The 14,029-nt window shown below is 48.0% G+C and overlaps 1 pseudogene; it reads right to left on the bottom strand.

Annotated features, from left to right (window-relative positions):
• Positions 1–2,418: 2,418 nt before the first annotated feature.
• On the bottom strand, positions 2,419–12,109 carry LOC135968842 (Fc receptor-like protein 6; annotated as a pseudogene).
• Positions 12,110–14,029: the final 1,920 nt, after the last annotated feature.

Here is a 14,029-nt window from a genome sequence, read left to right as displayed (position 1 = left end):
GGAGATCGAGACCATCCTGGCTAACCCAGTGAAACCCCGTGTCTACTAAAAATACAAAAAATTAGCCAGGCATAGTGGCGGGTGCCTGTAGTCCCAGCTACTCAGGAGGCTGAGGCAGGAGAATGGTGTGAACCCGGGAGGCGGAGCTTGCAGGGAGCCAAGATTGTACCACTGCACTCCAGCCTGGGCGACAGAGCGAGATTCCATCTCAGAAAAAAAAAAAAAGAAAGAAAAAAAAAGAAAGATAAAACCCAAGCCACCTCCTATGGGGACGGTGCAGACTTGCTCCCCTGAAATGCTTTGTTGCAATCAATGACCATGGTCTGTGTCAAAGAGTGTTATAAAGCAGGAATATTCAGTGGGGCTATGGAAAAGATAAGGCTAAAGATGCTGTTCATTATCATCGCACAGTGTTTTCTTGAGAAAAAATGCCTCCCAATGGTAGGAACAGCAGGGCCATCTCTCTGAGCAGCCCTGTGATTTTACAGTAGACTTTACTGTCCTCTTGGAGTTGCTGCTGGAAAGCAGAAAGCTGCATTTGTAGCCCTCCCATAGTCATGGATAGAACACTCAAGCATAGTTTGGATACTGAGCTTGTTCCTTGCTGCAACTTATTTTCCTACCCTACTTTCTTCTAACCTCATCTTCCTAACTAGTATTTTATCTTGCGACAGTGTGTACATTTTCTAAGACGTGCATGAGAGTTTAGCCAAGTATATAGTTAGAAAGAATACAATCTACACAGGACTGCCCTCACTTCTGATACCACCTGAAAGTTCAAGGAGTTCCAAAAACTACCCTCAGTTTTAGTAATTTGCTAGAAATAGTCACAGAATACAATGAAAGCTGTTATATTCATGGTTATGTCTTATTGTAGGGAAAGGACACATATTAAACTCAGCCTAGGAAAGAAGCACACAGAGTCCAGGGAAGTACTAAGTATGTCCTTTCCCATGGGGTTAGGACAGGGTACTCTTCTGGCATCAGTGTGTAACAATACACACACAATATTTCCAACCAGGAAATCTCACCCAAGCCTCAGAGTTTTTACTAGGACTAAATCACACGCTGCCCACATGGCTGACTGTCAGTCACTGGCCCTTCCAAAAGTCAAGCTGACACCTTTGGTCTCCATTCCCTCTGGAGGTAGAAAAGATAGTGCTTGGCATAAATCCCTCATCATAAATCACACTGTTGAACTGTCTGATGGCCAAGGCCCCTAGACAAACAAAGACACTTTGATCAGGCCTAGAGATCGGCACCTCATAGTGGAGGGCAAATGCTAGACCTGTCTTTGGGAAAGGCTGATTCTTCGCTAGGCAACGAAAATTCATCTTTAGAACAAGGCAACGAGAAGGAAGGAAGGAACAAACCAACCAATCAAACCAAATCAGTCCAGGATGGCCAGACTCCTCAATCCTGCCCTGCACTGACAATGACTGCTGGAGAACAAGATCCCTCGGGGAGAAGTCCAGGGTGAAGGATTCCAGCAGGGACCCTCTGTCCTCATAGCCATTGAGCCCCTTTATGAGTTGGTACCCTGGGTTGAAGAAGGGGGTTAAGGGTGCCACCCAACTCTGAGTGAGGCGAGGAGAGATATCACATAGTGTCTTCTGAGACCAAGGAAGGTGCAGAGATGCTGATGCAGATTGAGGCTGACTTGGACTCATTCTGTCACCTCTATTTATTGGGTAAGATTCCCAGGCATAGAAGATTAGGATGTGCAGTAGAAAGTGGGAGTCCTGGCAGCTTTGCAGGACCATTTGGGAAGGACACAGGGTCATCGTCACAGTTGACACCCAGGCCCTTAGAGTGACTTTCATGAATCTTCAGGCCGCACCTGGACAAAACAGCTATTGTTTCTCCCCTGGCACTCTGAGGAGTCCTGGGGAACTCAGAGGCCTGTGATTGCCCCCCTCCCACCGCCACCAAAAAAAAAAAAAAAACTTATCTGTAAGGCCACGGAGCTCCCTCTGCAGAACAGCACACAGACCCATGTCAATGGCTCACCCCAGCAGACAACTCTGAGGGGAGGGCGCCTAGAGGGCTTGGAGAGTCATGAGGGCCAAGCTGAGGATTCTGGGCTCCTGCAGGCCTCCCAGGCCCACATGCACATGGGACTCTAGCTCCTTCCACTTCTTTGTTCATGCCCTGTATGTGCCTCTAGGTCTGGCCCCCACCCCACCCCTCACACACACCCTACACCCTCACTGCAGGAAAGTGGCCTGTGTCTTAGGCCAAGAGCTAGAAGGCTCAGCGTTGTTGAGACCACAGGAAACCAGTTCTCTGGAAGGATCCACAACTTCTGTGGTTGTGAAAAGGAGACACATCTCACTGCTTGGGCCCTGTTGCCCTTGTTTTCCTAACGCTTGAGATTCCTCTCCCTCCACACATTTGCCTCCTCCAAGCTCCCCTCACTCCATGCCAGGCTGCTGAGGGTGCAGTGATGAGTGAACCATTATCCTAGGCCCCGGGGCTCAGAGCCCAGTTAGAAGACAAGATGCATCAACAAGGGAGAGCTTTTGGGCTCACTCCTCTCTCTGGAGATGCTGTTCTCAGCCTTGCAGGACGGGATCCCAGCATCCTGCTCTGACTTCACTGGAAACAAGGGGGAAAGAGCTCCACCATGGGGAGCCGAGTGATTCCTAGGGAGATCCCCAAGATCTCTCCATTGAGGTAGAACAAGTACAGGACTGGAAGGGAGCCCCTCTGGGCCTCACAGAGGAGCTGCACCATGTGCCCCACAGCAGGGTCAGCAGACCCGTGGTGCAGGGTGAGCACAGGACAGGACACAGGAGCTGGGACACACATGGGGTGGGAAGCTTAGCCTGACCACCCAGGACCCTGGCTCCTTCCTCTCCTGGGGACCCTTCCCACAACTCCTCTCCTCTCAGGAGGTCCCACTGCCTGATGCCCAGACCCTTGGGGACGTCGCCACTCCCTCACACATTTACCCTGCACTCTGACCTCCAGCTGGGGGCTCTGCTTCTGGACCTGGCCACCCTCGGGGGCCATCTCACACCAGTAAAGTCCAGAGTATCCCTCTTCGACTCCTGGGATGCAGAGTTCTGGGTGAGGGCCCCTGTCCTGCAAGGTATGGCCATCCTTGTGGAAAGAGAAGAGGAGCCTTGAGGCTGACCTGAGGGGGTGCAGCTTTGCCTGACATCTCAGGGTCACCAGGCTACCCTCTCGGGGCGCAGGAGAGGGGGCAGCACTCAGCACAGGAGGTGGGAACAGCTCTGGGGAGATGCAGGCCCAGGGCTCAGGAGGGGAGTCCCGGATGATGAAGCCCCAGAAGGCTGAGGCCTGAGCTTCTACTCATCCCGGGCTGCAGCCTGGGGATGCTGATGGGAGGCAGCTTGATCCCCAGGACCTGTCCTCTTGTCCTTACCCACAAGCTCTGAAAGTGACTCCCACACAGCCAGACCCTTCTGGAATCTTGGAAGTCAGAGGCAGAGGGGTCCTTTGAGGTCCTCTAGTCCACAGAGGGGAAGGGTGAACCTGGACTGGTCCAGGCTCTTCCCAGTGCCCCCGTTCCAGGAATCTCCCCACTCCTTCCCCTGGCTCCATATGTGCCCCATGGTGGGGAGATGGGGGTATTGAGACAACATCTTGGGAAACCTCGGGGCCCCATTCATGGGCCCAGCATGAGGGGCAGCCAGAGACAGGGGTCCTGTCCAGAGAGCTACTGGCCTCTAGAGATGGGATCCCTGAGAGGCACCTCCTGCCCCACAAACTCCCAAGCTGGTGACTCACCTTGGACTTGAACCATGGCAGTCTCTGAAGTTAGTGTGAATGTCTGTGGAATATACATCACCCGCCCAGTGCAGCTGTACTGGCCATGGCTCTGCACTGTTGCTGCCCCCATGGACAGAGTCTGTTTTTTCTTAGAGAAAGGAAGGAATTTTCCATCTCTGTAGAACTTCACCTGAGACAGTGGTGTATTCTTCCATCCCTGACATCACAGAGTCAGGGCATCTCCTTCAAACACAAGATTTGGCTAGGCTTGGAGGTATAGACAGGTTGCAAGACAAAGGGACAGGGCAGCCCTGGAGCTGCAGGTCCCATCGGTCACTTCTATCCCTCTGTCCCCCAGTCTAAGGCCTCTGCTGGGGATGGAGGCCCTTGGATGGCACCAGTGCAGTGCCACTGTCTCCAGTCCTTCATGCTGAACAGAGAAGGGCAGGACCTGGACTTCCTTTCCTCCCTCTCCTCCCTTTTCTTCTTCTTTCCTTCCTCTTGTCTTCCCATGTGCCTCTATCCTTTCCCTTTTCTTCTCCCTTTTTCTCTTTCCCTGATCCTACCATATATTGGATTTTCCTCCCCATCGACATGTTTGGTTCCAGTTGGAATCATCCCAATTATATAGCTATCTTATTCCTCCTGAACAAATTCTAATTTCTTCACACTTCACATGCTGCCTCAGTCTAGGTTGACTCAATAGTCCCCACCTCCAGTGACAGCTCCAGGTCCGGACCTGTGAGAATCCAGGGATTGAAGGAGCCTGATCTGGCTCGCTCCTACCTTCCTCCTTAAAGGCTCCCAGAGGTCCGGACTCCATTGATGCCCCACACCAATACCAATCCCCAGCAGGGGTTTCAGTTTCCACCCCAACTATGCAGGGCCCTGTCCTGTCTGTTCTCATCCTGAACTTAAGTTCTCTGCCCTGACTGGGCAGGACAAGGGTCTCTCCCCAGGTGTGGAATCTCCCACAGGTCAGGCAGCCTCAAGAGCCAAAAGCCATGGCTGGGAGTCAGGCCTGAGGATCATGACAAAAGATGCAGAAATGGGATTCATGGAAGAGTTCCCTTCTCATTCCCATCATGAGCAAGAAGAACACAGGTGTAATCAGCCTCTTCCTGGACCATAGGCACCTTCTATCACTCCTGGAACTTATGAGGCTCACAAGGTCCCTGAGCACAGGCCCGGGTGCTCAAACCTGGTTTCTCTATTACCACCAACCACAGAGCACTTGGGTTTCCAAGTGTGGTCTGAACTCCTTCCCCAAGCAGTAACATAGATAACTCCCTGGGAGTCTCAATACTCAGATGTATGTCAGTTCTTATCTCTTTAACAAAGGTACGGATTCAATGGAAGGCAGAGAAGCAGAATTTATTTGTTATTCATTCATTGACTTATTCATTCATCAGTCATTTATTGAGCACCTCTACATGCCAGGCCTTCAATGTCTGTGTGTGTGTGTGTGTGTGTGTGTGTGTGTGTGTGTGTGTGTAATATGCTGGTTCACAGTGTAGAAGGCAAGAAAAGAGACAAAGTGTTACAAGTGTGACAGAGGGGGCAGAGAGAGAAACTGCTTAGTTCTACCTGGGGAGGACACCCAAAGAGGTGAGGTCGCCTTGACCTTCATCTTGAAAGATAAGTATTCAGTATAAGGGAGATGTAGGAAGAGGCTGTTTCAAGATGTAGCCACGTGAGCAAGGACACAGCCAGGAGTAGTCTGGGAACTGGTGGAGTGTGGCATGTGTGGAGAGATAGACTGTGAAGAGGGTATGCTAAGAAGTAAGCCTGGGGAGGTAGTAATCAGATGAACTCAAACTATACCAGAGCAGTTGGAAAGGAAAGGAGGGATTTGAAATTGGGAGTAATTGAATCAAACTTGCATTCGAGATCTGATGGCTGCCAAGTAAAGAATGATCAGAACGGGGTGAGAAAAAGACAGTGAGCCTATTGCAATTGCCTGGGCGAGAGAGAGGTGTCAGCTGAAACAATGGCAGTGAGGTGGAAAGGAGGGCATAGATCCGAGTGACACTAAGGAGGTAGGATCTATAAGACTTGATGATACAGACTTGAAGATTTGATGGGGGGCGAGGGGCAAAGGAGAGGGAGGAATTCAGGATAATAGGAAATTGAGGACAAGACACTGATCTGTAGGAAAATGTAAGTTAAATTGTGTCCATCTTCAAATGAGATGTTCTTGGCATGGCCAGGTGGAGATATCCCTCAGTTCAGAGCCTATATGTAACTTCAGGGTCCGTTCTGGGCTGGAGATAGAGACTTGGGAGTCATTTACATTTGGTGGTGCTTGAAGCCAGCTGTGTGGATGGAGCACTCCAGAACTCAAGGAAGGAGTATAGATTGTAGTGTGTGTGTGTGTGTGTGTGTGTGTGTGTGTGTAAGTTGTTTTACCCTTTTGCTTTTTATATATAAAGAATATCTATATAATATATATGGCTTAAAATAGCACAAGGGTTAAAAACAACTAAGATGTTTATTAATAAGGAATTTGTGAAATAAATTACGGTCCAGCCATATAATGAAATATAATGTAGCCATGAGAAAGAACAAGGTAGATCCATAAATACCTATATGGAATGAGCCCAAGATAAAGTGTTAGTGAAAACACTAAAAGCAACGTGTGAAACCATGTGTACAGTGCACCTCCATTTGTATATAAAAAGAAACACACATACATATTCACACACATATGTATGCTTGCATATGCATATAAAATGTTTAGAATGTAAGGGAAGACTGGGTAACCAACTCATGGGCTGGGGTGAGTTAGAAACAATTTTTACAATGCGCTGCTTTGTTCTTTTTTAAAAAAATTAATGTTTTTATCATATTCACATATATGTTTCAATTAAAACGCTAGATTAAATAAAATATTCCAATCTTCTTTATTTCCCCATATAGCTTTTAATAAACCTCTCTTTCTTGAAGTTACCTGAGAATGGATCCATTCCTTGAAACTGAAGATTCTAAGGAACTGGGTTTCTCAGTATACAGTGGGAATGGTGGGAGGAGGTACAGAGTAGAAGACAGTATCAAGAATCCAGAGCCCAGCACAGTAGTGCACAGCTGTAGTCCTAACTACTCAGATTCCTTGAGCCCAGGAGTTTGAGTCCAGCCTGGGCAACATATTGAGACCCCCATCTCGAAAGAAAGAAAGAAAGAAAAGAAAGAAGGAAGGAAGGAAGGAAAGAAGGAAGGAAGGAAGGAGAAAGAAAGAAGAAAAGAAAGGAAGGAAGGAAGGAAAGAAGGAAGGAAGGAAGGAAGGAAGGAAGGAAGGAAGGAAGGAAGGAAGGAAGGAAGGAAGGAAGGAAAAAGAAAAGAGAAAAGAGATAAGAAAGAGAAAGGAGATTGTAGCTAGGGGAAGAGTAGGTGAAAAGTTGAACAATGTGACCGGGAAGATTTCCTAATTTCACCAGAGCCTGGCTCTACCTTAAGGTAGGTAGATGGACAAGTGTAGCCACCTGGGTCACAGATGCTAAGATGACATCCAGACAGGTCAGGAATTAAGAAGAAAGGCAGATGAGGAAGAATAAACTGTATCTTAGAAGACAGATTCCTGGCACTCTTTTCTATGTTTCCTTTTTGCTTTCTCTAGTCCTGCATTTTTGTTGAAGGCAGAAGATTAGAGAGAGAGAGACAAAGAATGGCTGAGCTGACGTCCTTGTTCCCAGTCTGAGTTCCCAGGTAGTACTGGAAGACGTGAGGTTAGCAGATGTAGTCTACTTTGGGAGAAAAAGAAGAGTTTTCTGCTAGAAGTTGATTCTTGTCTCTTTTTTACCCTCCTCCCACACCATCTCCCCAGTTATAGAAAAGATTAGTCATGTCCCTGCAGGATTAGCTCCCTATAGGGCCAGTGACAGCATCCTTCAGCTACTGCTGGTAGGGCTAGGACTTCACTTGGTAGAGAAGCCTGGTGTAAATGGAAGAAAATGACCAAAGAAAAGTGGAAGGTGACCAGGCATAGATGTTTGCCACCAGGAACTGGGGAGGGAAAGGACCCTGAGGCTTTCTCGCCTAGATCCAGAGCACAGCCCTGTGCAGACAGGCACAGAAACCAGAGCTCAGGAAGATGGAGCCAGCCATCTACACTTCAGCCAGACAGCTGTCCCCTCAGACAGACATGTCCAAACAGCCTGAGTGGTCAGAATGGGACATGAACACAGGTGTACTCATGGAGACATGCAGGAACATGAGATCAAAGGCTCGCCAAACTTTCCATCACAGGGACCTGCCATGGGGAAAAGGGAGGGAGTGAGACTGGATAATAAGGACCTTCTGACAGAAAGAGTGGTTAGAAGTGGGACTGGTGTGTACAGAAGGATCTGTGGCCTTTCGTCCTCCCTCTTCCTACATAGATTTGAAAACCGCCAGCCCCCACCACTGCCCCACCCCACCAGGTCATAGTTCCTATTAAGTTCCACAGGAACATTTCTGCGCTGCATCCTGGCCATCCTGGCTTTAGGGTCTCCACAGAGTAAGCTCATGTCATACCCTCCCCACTTCAGGAGGAACAAGACAAAAGGGCCAGGTGAGACCTCAGTGACAACCACCTCTTCCTCCAAGAAGCAGCAGGCAGGACAAGACTTAGGGGTGGGAGAGGGGGGCAGGGGTGGGGAACTTCATAAAGGAGACCTTGACTTTGGTGTTGTTAGGCAAAAGGTGGCTCTTTAGACAGGACTCCAGATCTGATGAGGTGAATCTTAGGCACATAGGAAGATTTCCTAATCTCTCCAGGACCTGGCTCTACCTTAAGGTAGGTAGATGGACAAATGTAGCCGCCTGGGTCACAGATGCTAAGATGGCATCCAGACAGGCCAGCAACTAAGAAATGAGACAGATGAGGATGCATAAATTGTATCTTATAAGACAGATTCCTGGCACTCTTTTCTTATTTAAATTTCCCTTTTGTTTTCCCTAGTCTTTAATAAAAACTTGACTGAAGGTACCAAAGTGTGTTGAAGTGGAAGCAAAGTTCTCCAAAGTCCAGCATGGTAGACATCAGTGGTGGTAACCAAGGACAGACCCCAAGGCAAGGTGAACCTCAAAAATGGAACCTCAAGTCTATGCAGCCCAGCTGCCCTCCCCACTAGAAAGTTCTTGTTCCAGCCCAACATCAGTGCTTCTGAGTTTGGTTACTAGAAACGAAGGAAGAATTTCCTTGTAAAAATATAGACAGAGCAGTCCCTGGCTTTCTCCTCTTGCAGGAAGGGGGGATTCTCCCATTCCATACCATCTTTCCCCTACACTGGCCCCAGAAATACTTAATTCGACTATGTGAAAATAAAGATTGTTTTTGGCCTGAGGGCATAGGGATCCATTTATCCTTATTCTTTATGAGGCACTAAATTAGCTTCGTATGTTATTAAATGTGTCTCATCAACGCTGTGGGCATTGTTTCATTTTAACTTCTATTTGGTGATGTTCAGTTTTCTGAATGTATGGATCACTTAGCATGAGCAGAAAACCTTGCAAAATTGGTGTAGGTAAGGAAAGGTTATAATAATGGCTACAAAGCAGGAGGAGCATAGGGCTACCTAGGTGGTACGGTTTGAGTTGTTTTGGGAAAGCCCTTCTCAATCACCTCTCTCTAGGACACCACCCCAACACACATGAAATTCTGCTGATGTCTATTTGGTTGCCACTATATTCCCCAAGTTCTTTTAATATGCAAACACTGGTAGGAAAATAAGAAGAAATCACATCATATCTCTGTTTAGAAACTGGTCTAAGATGTTTATAAATGTTCAGAAAAAAAACGTAAATCTCCTTAGGTAAGCAGGCTTAGATGAAACTATGAGCTCATGTTGGCAAATGTGCAAGCTTTAGCATCTAAGCCAAGTGCTTTAAATCAATCTGAGCTTCAAAAGGCAATAGTTAAAAGTCAAAGTATGGTAGACAAAAAAATATTTTCTTGACTGGAAGAGATCTTCATAGGACTCTTTACCATGAATGACCTAGAGAAAATAATGTAAGGCAATCTTTTTTTTTTTTACTTTAATTCAACTCAAGATGTATTTAATTCTACTATATGTAAGGCACTGTGGTAAGTAAAACTGAGGCCACAGAGTTGCATAAAACAGTTCTGTCCCCAGACAGTCTAGCCATGCAGGACAAAACATGGATGGAGGCACAAAGCAAAGTGTCAGGTTGCTGTGAGAGTTCAAAGAAGGGAGATGGCCCATCCTGTTGGAGGTCTCACCAGTAGCATTGAGAAGGGATTTGGAGACAGCCATAAATTAATTAACTGTACATGAAGGAACTGGCTCAGAGACTGAAAATCACAGGATGTTTTAGGAAACTTTGGGTGGTCAGGTCTGGATGGAGCACAGAATCGGAGCGGGGGGTTCGAGGAAAATTAGGGTGGGGGAGAAGATTGGGATGCTCTGAGCAAAACCAAGTCAAAGGAAGTTTAAGGCCAATCAGCAACGTGTGTCTTCCATCTTTTTCCTTTTCTTCTACTGTGGAGGGTTCATCCCTCTCCAGTCGACAGAACGATGATTCTGAACACACTCCCAGGAGGGGCTTCTGGCCTGCAGGCACCTCCCCACGGTGGACTGTGCCCTTGGACCTGCTCCTGTCGGGGGGACTCGCCGTCTCATCTGGCTCGGTGCCCATCCTCCTGAGAACCCTCTTCCCAGCCTCTTCCCCTCCACCACATCCCCTGATGCCCTCCACCAGCCGTGTACCTTTCGTTCCTATACCTCACGGCTGAAAGTGACTGGTGGTAGAAAGGCACCCAACCTCCCTGCCCAAGTGCCCACCCACTTCCTCCACTGATGGGCAACAGAGATCCCTGAGGAGCAAGGGTTAAAGCGGGTTTAATTTCACCTCATGTCAGAGTTCAGCCCTACTTAATGCTTACTGTTCACTCTACTTTTTGTTTGTTTGTTTTTTATATTTTGAGATGGAGTTTCAACCTTGTTGCCCAGCCTGGAGTGCAATGGCGCGATCTCAGCTCACCGCAACCTCTGCCTCCCGGGTTCAAGTGATTCTCCTGCCTCAGCCTCCTGAGTAGCTGGGATTACAGGCATGTGCCACCACACCAGGCTAATTTTATATTTTTAGTAGAGATGGGGTTTCTCCATGTTGGTCAGGCTGGTCTCGAACTCCCAACCTCAGATGATCCACCCGCCTCAGCCTCCCAAAGTGCTGGAATCACAGGCGTGAGCCACCATGCCCAACCTTCCTACTGTTCACTCTCTAATGCTTTCCACGCTCTCTTCCATCACACTCTGCATGTTGGCGTCTCTTGGACCCACCTGACTTTCTTTGTGTCACACAGTGGAAGCAGAACTCACAGGAAGGAGAAGCCTGCCTACACTAAGGGACCAGTGCTCTCGATGTGTGAGAGAGCAGTGGAGGCAGCACATCTCTTACCTTCTGTGATGGGCTGAATCGTGGCCCCCAAAATTCCTACGTTGCAGCCCTGACCCCCATATCTCGGAATATTTGGAGACAGGGTATTTTAAGGGGTAATCAATTTAAAATAAGGCCATTAGGGTGGGCCCGAATCCATTCTGATTGGTGTTCTTTTAAGAAAAGGAAACCAGGACACAGATGCACATAGAGGGAAGACTGTGTGGAGACACAAAGAGAAGACAGCCGTCCACAAGCCAAGGAGGGAGGCCTCAGAAGAAACCAATCCTGCTGACCTTTGAGTTTAGACTTCCAGCCTCCAGATATATGAGGAAATTAATTTCTGTTGTTTAAGCCACCTGGTCTGTGCCATGTGTTACAGTAGCCTGAGCTGACTCCTGCATCTGCCAAGCCTGTGATGTCCTCAAAAAGAGCGGAGGACAACTTCTGGCCCCAACCAAGAAAGGAGCAAGGGCAGCAACCTCACAAGCCAGAAGGGAAACAGCCTTCCCAGACCAGGGGGGTGCTGGCAAACAAGGCTAGGTCCTCTTTCCCATCTGCTTTCCATTCTTCCGTGACTGCCTTAGGGCAGACTGTGCTGCTGCAGGCATCTCTGTGCTGGCAGGGAGTGTGCTCAGGTCTCCCTTAAAGAGAACCTGGTGCAAGAAGCCTCCAGCCTCCTGCCGCTGTATTTTGGATATGCTGGGTGTTCACACTGCCCCAGGCTGCTCCCGGCCAATGACTGAGCACAGAGAGTGCCAGAAACAGGGCTAGAAACAGGCCACTGTGCCTGATGTGAGGCCTTGCTAAGAAGTGAGCTGTATTCTGGGACACTAAGCCTGGCAGGAACATCCTGGAGCTGCACCGCAGTTTGAGGATCATCCTCTTCCCAGTCTGCTCTCCTTTCCCAGGTGTCTGACCTGCACTGCAGTTTGAAGTCTCTCCTGACCACTCCTGCTGCCAGCTCGTCATCCTTCACAGGTGTGGTGTTTCCCATGACACCTCTGCAGGTCTAATCTTGTCTTGGCCTCTCCTTCTCTTAACAGATCTGGCTGCCCCTAGTTGTCCTTCCTTCAATTCATCCTCCACACTGTTAGAGTCCTCCTCCTTCTAAAGTCCAGATCTGATCTTGTCACACTCTGCTTCCATTCTTTCCAAGATGTCTATTTACTTACAAGATAAATTAGAAGCTTATGTCTCTCCAGACTCAGCCTGTGCTCAACTGTCCACTCTCTTATTCCCTACCCAAGGCCCCGTCTTGACAGCCACATGGAACTATCTACACTCTTCTAAATGTCAGTGCCGCTTCACATCAAGTCCTGTGGCCATATGACTTCTCCTTTTTGGAACATCTTTCTCCATTCCCATCACCCCTTCCTGCCACACCTTCACTCACTCACACACACACTTCTTCCAGTGATCTTTGAATTCCTATTAAGATCCATGCAAATGTTCCCTTCTCAGTAAAGGTTTCCTGGACACACCCAAGCAGAGGAAATCATGCCTCTCTTTGTGCTATTTTTAGCACTTACTAATATCTCTTATGACATTTATCAAACTGTCCCACAATTCTTTGTCTTTTAGGGAAGCCTTTAGGGTAAGCATAAAGTCATTTTTGTATCTCCAACACTAGCATGTACATCGTGTAATGTTAAGTGTGTCTATATGTGTACTTACGCATACACACACATGTGTATGAAACATAACAACATGGCCGGGCGCGGTGGCTCACACCTGTAATCCCAGCACTCTGGGAAGCTGAGGCGGGCAGATCACGAGGTCAAGAGATGGAGACCATCCTGAACAACATGGTAAAACTACGTCTCTACTGAAAATACAAAAATTAGCCGGGTATGGTGGCAAGTGCCTGTAGCCCCAACTACTTGGGAGGCTGAGGCAGGAGAATCGCTTGAACCCTGGAGGTGGAGGTTGCAGTGAGCTGAGATTGCACCACTGCACTCCAGCCTGGCGACAGAGTAAGACTCCGTCTCAAAAAAAAAAAAAAAAAAAAAGAAAAAGAAAAAAAGAAAAGTAAAGTAAAAAGAAACATAATGACATTAGAGTTTCTAGCTTATATCCCAATATCTTGGCCATTCATCAGCACCCTGGCTAGGCTCCTCTCTTATCAACTCACCCTCATGACCAGCTTCTGCCTCCTGTTCCCATCAGAGGAGGTTTAAGGCCAATTAGCAATATGTGTCTTCCATCCTTTTTCTTTTCTTCTACTGTGGAGGGTTCATCACAGTACTTCCATCAGTTCACCAGGGATGGAAGTGGCATCCACCTGTGCCTCTTCATCTGTTGGGTGGAATGCAACATATATGATAGGTGGGTATTGAGTGGCCCTGGACTGGAGTCACAATCACTGATTATGTGCTGGAAGTCAGAGGGGGACAGGGAAAATCCCCCTTTCCTAGGAAAAGGGTCCTTAAGTTGCCAAGAAAAGCAAGAGATCAAATTCCCCCAAGAAGTGGATTTCTGACCATTCCTTGGATTTTTTTTTCTTCGCTTGAGTTAATTTAAATTAGTTTCTATTACTTGCAACTAAAAGGCTTTAATGAATTCACTTGAAATACTGTTGTTAGGAAGGAAACAACTTGCTTGCAAGGTCAAGCTTAGGCTGAAAGTCAACGTGGGCCAAGGCACTTAGAGAGCAATTAATCCTCGTGACAGGATAGGGATGGGGTAGAGGGGATAGATGATCTCTAAGGTCCCTTCTAAGAGGATAAGGGTGCTTCCCCTGGATGGCTCTGGCTAGTCTCCTCCCTCCCTTCAAAATGCGAAGCAAAAGGCAGGGAGAAGGTCTCCTTGCAGATCTTCAGCTCTCTCAGGGAAAGAGACCCACATCACTCCCAGCAGAGTCCTGCATGGCAGCAAAGGGCCAGGGTGGGAGAAGAACGAAAAACTCCCAGAGAAG

The sequence above is a fragment of the Macaca fascicularis genome, chromosome 1 (assembly GCF_037993035.2).
Source record: "Macaca fascicularis isolate 582-1 chromosome 1, T2T-MFA8v1.1".
NCBI classification, from domain to species: domain Eukaryota; kingdom Metazoa; phylum Chordata; class Mammalia; order Primates; family Cercopithecidae; genus Macaca; species Macaca fascicularis.
This window is presented reverse-complemented; position numbering and strand designations above follow the sequence as displayed.